This window comes from Dicentrarchus labrax, unplaced genomic scaffold, assembly GCF_905237075.1.
Source record: "Dicentrarchus labrax unplaced genomic scaffold, dlabrax2021, whole genome shotgun sequence".
In the NCBI taxonomy this organism is placed as follows: domain Eukaryota; kingdom Metazoa; phylum Chordata; class Actinopteri; family Moronidae; genus Dicentrarchus; species Dicentrarchus labrax.
In genome coordinates this window covers 7,322,164-7,335,861 of record NW_026136705.1, presented here as the reverse complement: position 1 = coordinate 7,335,861, position 13,698 = coordinate 7,322,164, and the positions used below count along the sequence as shown (strand labels likewise).

Genomic DNA, 13,698 nt, shown 5'->3' with positions numbered 1-13,698 from the left:
TGACACCTTTCCCTAACCTGTGCCAAAAGCCTGTAAAACACAGACATAATGAGGTATTTCATGCATGATTTTTTTTTCTCATTGAGGGAAAAAAAAAATATTTAGAATGTGATGACAGCCATTATTTGAAAAAAAAAAAGATGGCTGTCAGAGTTTATATAATTAGATTCAATGTGAACCCTGCTATTATCAATAAACAGCACTGACACATTGTAATTACCACAGAGTAAGATGGAAATGTTTTGGAAGATTTTTTTGGGGAACATTTTCTCATGTTTTTTTTTTTTGTGTTGACTGAAAGGTAAACGGCATGGCAATATTAAGGGGCACATTATTCCCAGTCTAGGTAACATTAGTCATTCATATAACCCACACAATTCCTAAATAAAAATAACAATAGAATCTGAAAATGATCAAAACCCCATTGAGATTCCATCAATTACAAAGTTTGCTGCCAGAGAGGTGATGAAGCATCTTCAGGGAATTCATAACAGAGTTTAGAAGACATTAATTATCACAAACTGAAAAATATTGAATAAAAGAGTGAAAAAATGACACACAGTCACGTACCAACACACACCTCCCACTCTTAACTTCATAAAAGCTTCATCTCCAAAGAGTGATGAGGACTCTGTGCTAAAAGGGAGTTACAAACAGCTGCAGAGTCTGTGTGCGGGTAAATAAGGCAGCTTGGAGGCGGTACAGCGTCACGTCTGCTGCTACATGACGAGACTCTCCCTGGGTGATGAGAGAAAGCTTTCCAACCCCCCCCACACACACACACACACTCCCCACGGCCACTTTCCTCCGGTCAAGGTCTCAATACCTCTGTGGTATGTCTGTACCCGTCTCCCTGCTGGCACTGCTTTGGCATTGCTACAGTGTCAGCGTGGTGTAAATGGGAGTTTGAAATGTGATAGTGCTGATTGCGGGTCAGATTTGTTTGTTTAGCTTTGAAGGAAAAGTTTTTGGGCTGGTGGGCTTGTCGGTCAGCCTCTCTCATCTGTAAGTCCAAGCGCTCCATACTGACACTTAAAGATATGTTAGCTGATAGCAGGGCCCAGGCTACTATTAGGTATTAGCTAAGACCATAAGCAATACAATCTCATGCCTTTTATATTAAAAATGAATTCATGAAAAACTAATCATGGCAAACTGCATATTATCACTAAGGGTACACACCCATGTGTTCATCCTCAGCTCCCATTATTTGCCACATTCATCAAGTAGTTTCCAGTGGTTGTCATTTAATGTCAGATTTGTTTTCAGGTTAAAGCCCCTATGAGTAGGATTTTAAAATGTGTTACTTTATCGATCGCACTGTAAATGTTGCTGACAGCACGGCCCAACAACCTCCAACAAACTCCACCCAGTGTCACTGAGAGGGACAGTAACACATGAACACACCAATATTGTCTACTGACAAAAACTTTCATTTTAGAGTTGAACATTCTAAATCCCGCCCCTTTTTGTTCTATGCTCCAATTACAGTTGAGCAAGCCTCAGTCACAACCCTTGGAACCCTATCCTGTACTTAGATATGCTGTGTGCTAGGCTCATCTATGTTGAAAACCACATTTTTAAGATGGTGAAAATGACATATAGAGCTAGCTAGGTAGTCTGACATAGACGAGCCTACATAGCATATCTATACCCAGGAAAGGAGAAAGCTGACTGAGATTCCAAAGGGGGAGGACATAGGAAGGGTCAGTTACATAATAATTCTACACGTAGTAGCAGTGCCACTGAAGCATCCATCCGTTCAATTCAAACATCACACATTTCCTGGATAAAAAGTTCAAGTCAGTGTACAGGAAGTAAACTGCACTGAGGCATTGAGATATATGTCTGTAGTGATGATCGACCATTTGATATACAGTCAATAAGTTCACAACATATTATTAGATATGTAATATAAAATATAAATAATCATAAATATAATATAATGTAGTATATCTATAAAATTAGATATACTGTATATTAAGAGATATTAGGGTTGAGCAGGTACTCTTCTGAAACCAGATTATGTACTTTTTTTAGTATCAGAATAAAATTGAAAAACGTTTTCTAATAAGCAATAAATATAGCAACTTTTATATATTATTTATATGTACTTATTATCAGAAACATTGCTCTGAAGCTAAGCTCTAGGGCTGCTCTGTAAATAGTTTTCTGATTTATTTTGCAACCTCTGATCAATGCATATCAATTTCAGGCTTAAATGAACAACTTCCGGTTAGCCCAAGCATAATAGTGTACTCGCTTATCCTGAAGAGATGTATGTGATTTGAACAGCTGCCTGTGGAGATTCCGCTTCATTTTGTGCACTGGGGGGGAAGGAGTTGAAAGGCAAAACCCTCCCCCCCCCAAAAAAATGTGGGGTCCTGTAGTGACACGTGTTACAGTTTGATAAAATGGAAGTGTATCTGTTCGAGTGACTTTTTGTGTGGATTGCCCTCGAGAGAAATTTTAAATCAACTTCAGTTTCTTACTTTTGGGTTTGGCTTCTGTCAGTGCACGCTGTGGAGTTCACAGTAAATGCAGAGGAAAACAATCCATCGAGGGAGACACGGATGATTTTGGTTTTTATTTTTTCAGCTCCGTAGGCCGAAGATGATAAATAAACCAATGTCCCATAAAACTTGGTGAACTTCTTGAACAGATAAAGGTCGACATGGAGGCGGGGAGCTAGTTCTGTGAGAGTGGTGGCTTGCAGTGCGCACTGTGAAGGTGAGGCGTACCGTGGCGGGAGATGAGGGATGACACCTGCCTTCTTGACGCCCACTTTAAAACAGGCCTATTTATATGTGTGTGTGTGTGTGTGTGTGTGTGTGTGTGTGTGTGTGTGTGTGTGTGTGTGTGTGTTGTGTGTGTGTGTGTGTGTGTGTGTGTGTGTGTGTGTGTGTGTGTGTGTGTGTGTGTGTGTGTGTGTGTGTGTGTGTGTGTGTGGGGACAGAGAAACAGGAGGGGGAAATTGATTGACTGTCTGAGTTTTTGTTGCTTTACTTTTTCTCCACGAGCCACAGATGTGTGTTTGTGTGAATCTCTCTCTCCGTCTCAGTGAGCCAGCTCGCTGTCCCCCCCCCGGTGGTCAGTGGCATTTATAAACAGCCATAGACATTTAATACAGATGGCAGAGCACCTTAAATTTAAAGACACTATTTTCTGTCCTGGGAAATGGACAGGAAGCACTTTGTGTTTAACTACCTGGATATGGAGCTGAGGGTGGATATGAAGTAAGTGGTGCATTTCGAATGTGTGGAAATGCGCAGTGGAGATGACAGAGAATATCATGGCCGTCAGTAAGGTCTCAAGGCTCGTTCTGTGGGGATGTGATGCTTTATTGTGAGGAACAGAAGCAACCAGTGAAAGAGTTAACTTCCTTTGGACTCTCACCAGGAGGGAAGAGTCAGAAAGAAAAAAGGTTAGCTCTCTTCAGACACTGAAGGGGAATTCCTCACTGTCTGTTCTGCCTCGGCCGTCTCTGCCAAGTCCATTGTGTTTCTGTCTTCCCTGCCTACCCTCTCTGTTTCATGCCCACACAAAGAAAGAGGGTTTAAATGAACAGCATTCATACCGTTGCTTTTTCCCATCTCAAAAGTGTTACCTGTATGGGAGCGTAGTGGAAATGATTGGTAGACTGTGGCTGTTTAAGTGAATCATGCTGCTTTCTTAATGTTTCCAGAACAGAGCATTATGTACAAATGTACATCCTGGCTGATGTTGCTTTGGTCTTTTGTAAGCCCATATGGGTTGGGCACCACAGAATGGAGCAGCGCACTTACATAAATAAAATCAATCAACGTATGTGTTTGTTTTGCGTCATCAGTGAGGTATGGAGTTGCACATAGGAATGGGTATTGTTTGAACAGTTATTTTATTAACTTGTACCCCGACTTATTGCATTTCGCTATATTTTACTACATTTGGTGAAATGAGCTCACACTTTTGAACGTTTTGCCTCGTCAGCTGTTTATATAATGTTACATACCAATAGTCGTAGCCTATTGTTTGTCCAGCTTATCAATATTTAGGTACTGACCAATGAGGAACCGGTACCGGTTTAGTACCGGTTCTTGATACACCTCCCTTGTCACACAATGTTTTTTTAATTCTATAAACACATTGCATTGTTGAATTGTTAGCAGAAAATAGTGTACATGCTATGGACATTTTATTTTTCATTGTGAGAATGTTTGAAGACAATATGCACCGATCAGCCATAACATTGTGACCACCTGGGCACCCTGGTGGTCCTAATGTACTGCAGCCCCATACCAACAAACTGTGATGCACTGTGTGTTCGGACACCTTTCTATCAGAACCACATGAGCCAGCCTTCACTCCCCACGTGCATCAATGAGCCTTGGCCACCCATGACCTTGTCTCCGGTTCTTTTCCTTCCTTGTAGCACTTTTGATAGGTACTGACCTCTGCAGACCGGAACACCCCACAAGAGTTTGGGTTGCTGAAATGCTGTCTAATATATCCCACCCACTGACAGGAGCCATGATAAACAGATAATCAGTGTTATTCACTTCACCTGTTATGCTTACAATGTTATGGCTGATTGGTATATACTGTACACTCTGAGAAAAAAAGGGTTAATTAGGATTCTATATAAAACCCTTAGATTCTATGTCCTCTACCATCCTCTGTCTGTCTAGAAAGGTTCTATAATAGTTCTGTAAGACAAAAAAGAAAAAAAAAAACAAAAAGAAACAAAAATATATATAAGGTGCTTAAATTCATGAGCTTGATGAAAAATGTCCATTGCATAAACTAGTATTTAAAATAGGTTAGGAAATGGCAACAAAATAATTTAGGTCACGTGTCAGTGAATAGATAATAAATCCCTGCAAATAATATACTATATATAAAATATATACAGTATCTTATGTATTTACTATCACTGATATATATATATTTATATATATGCTAAAGTACATAGCCCTATAGCGGATACATTTCACACACTCACACTCATAGAATTTGAACACGGCTTCCTGTTTTGTACCATACAACAATACCCTTTTCTAAAGTAATTTATATGTATTCTATTCTATTCTGTAACATTTATAGAGTATTCTACTGTGCCATTTATTATGATTATGCAATACAATATCTCACAATTAATGTGATGAGTTGTTAAAGATCACATCCAGACATTTATTAAGACACACATAAGTAGTATGCTTGGGACAATAATGTGTGTCTGATATGTTATTTTCCACAAAAAAAGTTTAATTTCCACATTAAAATCCATAAAAAGGCATCTTGATCAATGATCAATGAGCACAGAGAACCTTTCAGCAGATGAATGTGAAAACATCCTTCTAGTTTCAAACTCTGCACAGACAGCATTCAAACAGCACACTGTAGGCACAGGAACAAACACTGATTGTTGACTGAAGGGGGGCTTGACCTCTCAACTGTAGTCTGCCCCTATAGGTTGTTCAGTGCACTACTGAATTTAATCAGTCTAGAATATACAAAAGAACAAAACAGGCAAAAATTACCACAATACTAGATCATTTCACTGGTTCATCATGCAGCCATCATAAATTCAGCAAAGCCTGCGAGCTAGTTCAGGCAGTCAATTCGAGCTGTGCTGCTATACACACATGACATGCCTCACTCCATAATCACTAACCAAGCGCTCCCTTTCAATCTGGCGGTCTATTTAAACTGCACAATTTCCCAACTCTCCCTCTGCTCTGTCAATGCCGCTGTTGCCCTGCATCCGTATTGCTGCCTGCTGCTCTGTAAGCCCCACCACCACCCCAGCATCCACCTGTAGGCTCCAGCTAGGGGTTAAGGTATTTTCTCCTCACTCCCCAATATCTCTATGTAACATATCTGCAGGGAGTGATGAGGTCGGAGCCTAGACGCCAAAATCTAAATATGCTATACTGCTTAATAAACATTTCAAACGTGAGTTGGCTGACTGAACAATGCCAAAATTAATTTCACTCACTTTCACTGCACATAAACTTATATTTGGAAAATTCAAATGTCATGTTCTTGATAATGGAGGGGCAATTTCCAAGCTGTTTGAGGTCTCCTGAGGTCTCCTCCATTTGCACTTGAAAAATGTCGTCATTGACAGATTGTTTATTTGATTAATGGAAGTATTGAACACTACACTGAAAGACCTGAGGTGGATATTGCATAATATTCATTCGGACCTACACCTTTCTGTCTGGATGCTATTTCTCTCTCTTCTTTTTTTGTTTTTTTGTGAAACAGGCAGGGATTCCACCAGGGATATTCCTGCAGCATCTCCTCAGTGTGTTAGATTTGACAGTCTTGACAGCTGGTGTCAAGTGTGAAGACATGATTCAACTTTTCTGCGTATTTCATGACTGCTGTGTCTTTTTACCTGCAAATTACCTCGTCACCATACGCTACAGTAGTGTAGTTACTTAAAGTATGCATGCAATTGAAACATTTATGTGCATATATATAGCTTGTCTTGGCATGTAGATTTGGGCTGTGTCTCGGATTGGGGATAATTGGATCCTAGGGGTTTACCATATCCATTTAATAATCAGTTATTGACATACATACATAAATAATAGCCTAATTTTATACATGATCCATGATGATAAAGATACAGAAAAATAAAAATGCATGGCAAAAATAGCATATTGTCAGTATTGTAGTATTAGTATTAGTATTGTCAGAGACCCCCAAAATTTTGCAAATCTTGTTTTTAGGGGAGATCGTGTCTTACTTAGAGGAGCCAGGATCCCCCTTGCTCCCCTGTAGATCGCACCCTGCAAATGCATTGTCATTTTGGGAGTTATTAGATGTTACTATGTTGTATAAGAGAACTTAATGCAGAGGTGTTCTCCCTCTTAGAACTCAACACCAGATTAAAAACAGAGTTTGAGTCTTGCTAGCTACTTAACTATTTTACACACTCTTCTTCATACTTGTTACTCTCCACATTTCACAACAGCAGCCTCAGCTGGATCCTGCCTGTTATGTCAGTCATGGCAATAAGAACCAGAGTTACTGCTAGTTGAAAATCCAGCAGGTCTTGTGTCCACCAACAAGACTGCCTGCCATCCTACCTTGTAGAACCCAGCTTGTTTAATCTGGAGCCGGAGAAAAGATTCTGTGTCAAAATCAGTTTAATCTACTTCTGTTCAGAAACACCTGCTGTGCAGTTGAAGGATCTTTCTGCTCACCAAAAATATCTGTCTTAGCAAGTCTAAGTCTAGTTACTTAAGTCTAGTGTTAAGTATTGTGTTTTCTTCAAACAAGTAAAAATATCTACCACTGGGGTGATATAATTGATCCTGTTTCAGGTTTCCACTGAGAATAATGATGTGAATATTGATGTGAGTATTATCATCATTATGATTATCATCATCATCATCATCTTTTCAATTGTTTCCTAACTAAACAAGATACAGCCCTAATTGAAATTACTTGTCAAGATGGATATTTTTTGCAGTGTGGCCCTAAAGTTTATCGTATATTCCCAAGATGAAAACATTCACATTATCTTAAAATGTAATTGGATTTAAATTGGATATGTATTTTTAATAACAATACAACAGCTTTCCAAACATAGAGAACAAATTATGGATGGTCATTTAAAAAATATATATATATATTATTTTCATTAACAAACCAACTTATTTTGCCCATGATAAGTGGGGAAAAATAACGAATGAGGGAATATTTATTAAAATATGCAACAGTGTTACCCAAAAACACAGAACTACTCAGAGATTTTGGAGCGAGACCTTGCTGAGGGCCACCTGAAAACCAAATCCTTGTATTTGCCTTTGTGTAAGTGAAAGAGCATATGAGTGCAAGAGTCTCACCAGAGCCTAAAGGGGTTTGAGAAGCGTCGTTCAGATGATAGACACTATGCGCAGTAGCTCGCTACTTACCTAACTTTTATTGCATTTGGGAAGTTGGGCTGAAATAAAATACTGCACAGTGAGAAATATGCAATATTCAAAGTCCTGCTGAATTGTGGCACTGTTGAAAGGTTGATATATGGAGAGATAGATGGGATGAACAACCATGAAACCTGTATAAGTAAACAAAAGGTTATCAGACCAGTCATAACTGAATATATCAATAAATAATAATGTTGAAGAAATACAAAGCCTTTTTTCAGTTGTTTTGGTTTTAGCCCACATTTAGTGATTTTATTAAGATACCATTTATTATTTCTTGATCTACTCACTTTTTTTCTCACACAACACTTTCTATTTCCTCACCACATTTCCATAGACTAATGAGAGGGCTGCTTGGCCAGCTAGCCTAGCTAGCCTACCCGAACATACCCCAGTGTTGCTAATGTTTAATTACACGTTATTCACTATAGGGCTATGTTTAATTACACATCACGTATACTGCATACAGTGTATACTCTTGTAACAGTAGCAAAATCATTTTAGCCAGTAAGCTAACAGTAGTAAAGTTAGCTAACTAACAAGTTAGAAAGAATATGTTTGAATTTATTGAATCGACTGATAAAACCTGTTTCATATAACTGCATCAGCCAGTGTGGGTAGTGTTGAGTTAATATACTGCATACACTGTGTACTCTTTTAACAGTAGCTCAAGCATTTTAGCCAGCCAGCTAACAGTACCAAAGTTAGCTAGTTAACAAGTAACAAAGAATATATTTGAATTTATTTGATCAACTGAAATAAAGAAAGAAATATATTTCTATTTTATTAAGTTTTAAGTTTATTTATAAATCTTTACATTTGTTTTATTACTCCATTTTGATGATTGATTATTACTTTTTTCACAGCAGCCATTTTGACATGAAATAGTAGGGTAAACACAGGTATTACCAATGATACTAATTAAGGTTCTGTTCCATTTAGTCTAACGGAGCTTTTCTACTGACCCAACATGCATAATAGCAGCCCCCTGACCCTGTTTGACCTGAATGGAATAGAACCTTTGTATTATTGCTAACACTTGTGTTATCCTATTTCATATCAAAATGGCTGCTGTGAAAAAGGCCTATTGTGTAGGCATATAAGTATAATGTGTTAACTACACACATCTAGATGATATATTAGACACAGATACATTCCTTGAAGGTTTGAGTCAATATTAGGAATTCAGTGTCACTGAACACCCCCAAACATCTCAGTACAAAACACTTTTATGTTCCCTGCACCTTTATTCTCTTTAAGTCTGTGATTCTTTTTCACATCATTAGCCTCCATTTGGATAATCTCTTTTTATCCCACTAGTCTGCAGATTCTTTTCCCCTCTTCTTGAAGCAGCTCGATTCATTAAATAGAGGAATCCACTAGTGGCACTGAGCATTGGAACTTCTTTTCCGAAAGTCTTTACAGAAAGCCCAGACTGGAGGAAATTAGACCGGCCTCTTTTTGTTTGCTCAATCCATCCTGACTCATCACGACATGGGTATTTTTAGCAGTGGATTCCTGTTTGGCTTTCCCCCACCGTTTGCAAGGGGCTATCATATTCTGTGAGACAGGGAGGAATAATCAATGCCGAATATCAGCCAAGAGTCGATTAGTGGCAGAGACACAACGTTAGAAAACCTTGTGTCATGCTGGAAGTTAGATGAAGTGTGTGTGTGTGTGTATGTAGGCTAAATGTATGTGTCTGTGCTGTGTTTTGTCTGGCACAGCTGCATGCTCGTTAAATGTTGGGCTTAAACCCGTGCTGATGCCGTGTCGGCTCTGGTTACCCCTGTGGGAATACCTGCCATTGTCATTGTGAGCCCCTTATAATTCCCTGGAATTGGCCTTAAATGGTTGAAGTTTGGCCGGCCAGATAAAAGCTGCAAGAACTGAGCTCTGACCAACTGTTACATGGGAAGGAATAGTGCAAGTTTTAGGTTTTGCAATTCACTTCCACAACATGTGAGGGTTCTGCTTGTGATACGCCCCCTGAGATTCTATTGTCCTACATGTATAAACCTCAAGTACAGCTGAGATTTAGTTCTCCGTGGCCCTGTACAATAGTATAAACCCCCCCCAATGGTGTCTCACTGTTAAGGTGGCCAAGTGACCCGATATCCTGTTTGTCAGGAGAACAGAAATATTTCTGATTGTTGCACATCCTGCCGGTCAGTGATCTGTGGCACATACAGCTGCCGGGCACGAAGACTTATTTAGCTTCTATTGTATGAGCTTGGAAACAATCACAGTCCGAGCGGGCTTAATCTTCAATGCCAGGGAATGATTTTGAAGTGTGAGGTTGCTGGGTTGGTTGTCAATATGCGTGGGAGATTCCTGCGAGTTTTGATCGCACGAGCCACAGGCATTGTCATGCAAAATTAATTATTTGCCTCCTTTTTTTATGTGCCCCTGAATCTTAGTGCAGTAAAAAACCTGCCTGTGTTTTATTGAAATGAAATTATGGTATAATGTCACTTTTGCTATTAGCACCGAGAGTCTGTGCATGCCAATTGATCCTGCTGTTGTCATAGCAACATGAACCACTAAACCTCTGCGCAGCTGTTGTTATGGAAGCCCTTGAACAGCTGGGGGGCTATAGCTGCGGAGGGATTGTGGGAAACGGGTCTTTTGGTCCTCCCTTCACACCTTGACCCCAAAACTCCTGCTAGCGAAAAGAGGAGGATTTGGGAATCTTAAAGATGTCCATCTGGAATTTCCTCTCCGCTGTACAGAGCCTCCATATGATTAGAGAGAAAGTTTAGGCGGGAAGTTGTGAATATTTAATCATGTCTGTGTCTTCTCCAGACCTGCTTCGCCACGAATGTGAGCAGCAAAATCAGATGAGTCAAATGAAGCTAGATTCTCTCCCAGGGTTTGCCTGATGCATTGGAGCATATCCCATTATTGATATGAGCAAATGTTGTACACAGTGCAACAATAAAACAATAATTTCACAAGAAGCACAACTTGTCCGGGGAGTAGTGCTCTCTGAATCCAATTCCTTCAGCATGGTCTCATCAGTGCAGAATCCACTGGCTGTGGATGTGGGTATAAGGATGATCAGTATTGTGGAAAGTCTTCAGTTTTACTTGAGTGTTCTTCATGTAAAAGTCTTCAGAATTATACTTAGGTTGAGTGTCTAACATTTAGGAGGATCTATTCCATCAAAAATGGAATATAATATTTATAAGTATGTGTATGTTAGTGTTTGATCATCTGAATATAGGAATCATTGTGTTTTTGTTTCCTTAGAATATCTACAGAGAGACTGGGGCCTTTATGGACTCATGGCCATGTTAAACCTACCCATGGTTCTACAGTAGCCCAGAATGGACAAACACAGGCTCTAGCTAGGACCTTTCACATTTTTTGTGGGATTCGCAGCTGCCATAGTTTCCTCCAAAAGTACACGCTTAGAAGGCGAGCTATATTCAGTTGATTGCAATCTGCAACTTCACCACTAGATGCCCCTAAATCGCACACACAGGTCTTTTAAAGCCCTCAAAAACCACTTTCATTTTATGTTGATTCTGGCGCTCCCTGTGGACAAAAGCGGTAGTGTGTCTACTACCTCTTTTCATTGATTTCAAGGGGAATCTAACCAAATCCAACCTAGTGACAATAATGACTACATATAAATAGCCTTGTTTATTTATGTAGGTCATCCAGAGGCATCAGTATTAAACTGAGACTGTCTCATAAGCAGTTAAAAACTGCTTGTAGTACATATATAAGTATTATCGAAAATGTAAATATTGTTAAAGTATTAAATGTAAAAGTTGTCTTAAGCAGAATTGCTGATGCCATAACGTATAAGCAGCATTTAAATGTTGTAATAGGTCGGGATGGAACTCATTATTTTCCTTATTGATTAGTCTGCTGATTATTACCTTAATTTGTTTATAATGTCTTATAAAATAAAAAATAAATAAAATGTGTGTTCTGGTAGCTTAATGGTTTAGGCACATACCATGTGACCTAACACATACTGTGACTGTCAAATAAAACAAAGTGCCAAAAAGAGAGGGAGAGAAATAAATCTATAAATAGATACAATTTTCAATTATATTCTGAAAAACAGAGAAAAGCAGGAAATCGTCATGATTGAGATGCTGGATCCAGGGAATGTTTACCATTTTTGCTTAGAAATAATTGAAACAATCAACCATTTATCTAAGTAGATGCAGATAAGTTTTCTGTTGGTTGACTAATTGACTAATTGTTTACGCTCTAAATTTTCACTACTTTGTATACTGTTGGGTAGTTCAGTCAGTTGGGAGCTCCACCTGTTGCAACCAATAGCAGGCTTACATGAATTCTTTATTAGATATATAATACTAGCACTTTTAATGTCTTTGATTGTTATATTTATATATTTCTTTATGTATTTATGCTGCCTTGCTGCAATAAGAAATTCCTTTTGTGGGACAATAAAGATCTGCAAAGTAACCAGTAACCATAGCTGTCAGAATAATGTACTGGAGAAAAGTATTATATTTATCTCTCAGTGGAGTAGAAGTTTAAAATAAATGAGTGACTTTCCTCCACTGACTGTTTTTGTGTGTACCTGTGCACACATATAGAGACTGCAGTGTGAGCAATAGCAGGCAGGTTCAGGAATGCTAATGTTTCCTCTGTGGCTTTTGTGAGGAACACGGTGATTAGACCTCCAGCCCCCTGGGTGGAGCCCCTCGCTGCACCAGCTCCCACTCTGATTTACTTTTGACGTCAACAGGAAGGTCAGCTGGGTCCCAGAGGGGTTATGGAGAGATGGCAAATGGTGCATGTGTGGTGGGCTTCAGTATACAGAGACGCTCCTCCAGGATCCCAGACGGGGCCGGAGGGATGACCGAGGGAGGAAGGGCCCTTGGAGCTTAGGGAGGGCTTCGGGAAGGATTACTGAGAGGCTAAAATGTTTTCTTTGTGGCTGAAAGAAACCTAAGAAATGCTCTCACCCAAATCTCCCATGGTCTGAGAGGGCTGTTTGGCAGGGAAACTCAAGCTACATCCTAAAGAAGTTCTCGTTTTCTTGGGCTTTGAGCTACTATCATTAACATGCCCTACTTGCTTTCAGAGTTTTGAGCTTCAAATCTTATCGTTAAAAAAGAGCCGAGTAGAAATAAAGCCAGCTGCAACTAGTACTATAGCTGAATTTCTCTCCAAATAAATAATTAGAATTATACAGTTTTATATAAATGTAAGAATGGAAAGGCTTTTTGTTGATAAAGAAACTGTTTCAACCAATTCCAAAAGACACAACAACAATTATTGTATTACAACAACACACTGCAAAAGCCCTTCTAGAAACAAGCCAAATATTCTGAAATATAGTCAGATTTTCATGTATTCTGCAAAAAAATCTGCCAATGGCTAGAATTCTTGAAACTAGAACAGATAGAACTACATATAAAAATCTAGCCTTTGAAAAACTATAATGGACCTTAAAACTAGAAAAAATGCCACAAATGTAAACAAGTTGTGCTTATTACAAGCAATGGAAAAAACTCAGTTAAGATAGACTTTATTAAAATATATATTTCGGTTACTTTATTGAGCTGAATTTAAGAATGTGTACCTCAATCTAAACAAATCTTACACAGTTTCTTCAAACAGCAGAATAAAAATAAGTGACTTTGTCTTAAATGAAGACACCAGAAGCGTGCTATGCAAGTGCAAGTCTTCCTCTTAAAAGAAGGAAAATAATTCCTCTGCTGGGATATTATACAAACCATTGTTGTTACTGGTTAAATCTAGCTCAATATTAGCTGTGATATCA

The 13,698-nt window shown here is 38.9% G+C and overlaps 1 protein-coding gene across 2 annotated transcripts in view; it reads left to right on the top strand.

The window, feature by feature from the left end:
• pknox2 (pbx/knotted 1 homeobox 2) overlaps window positions 1-13,698 on the top strand; it is a 118,163-nt gene that overhangs the window by 13,659 nt on the left and 90,806 nt on the right. The gene's annotated exons all lie outside the window — the stretch shown is intronic.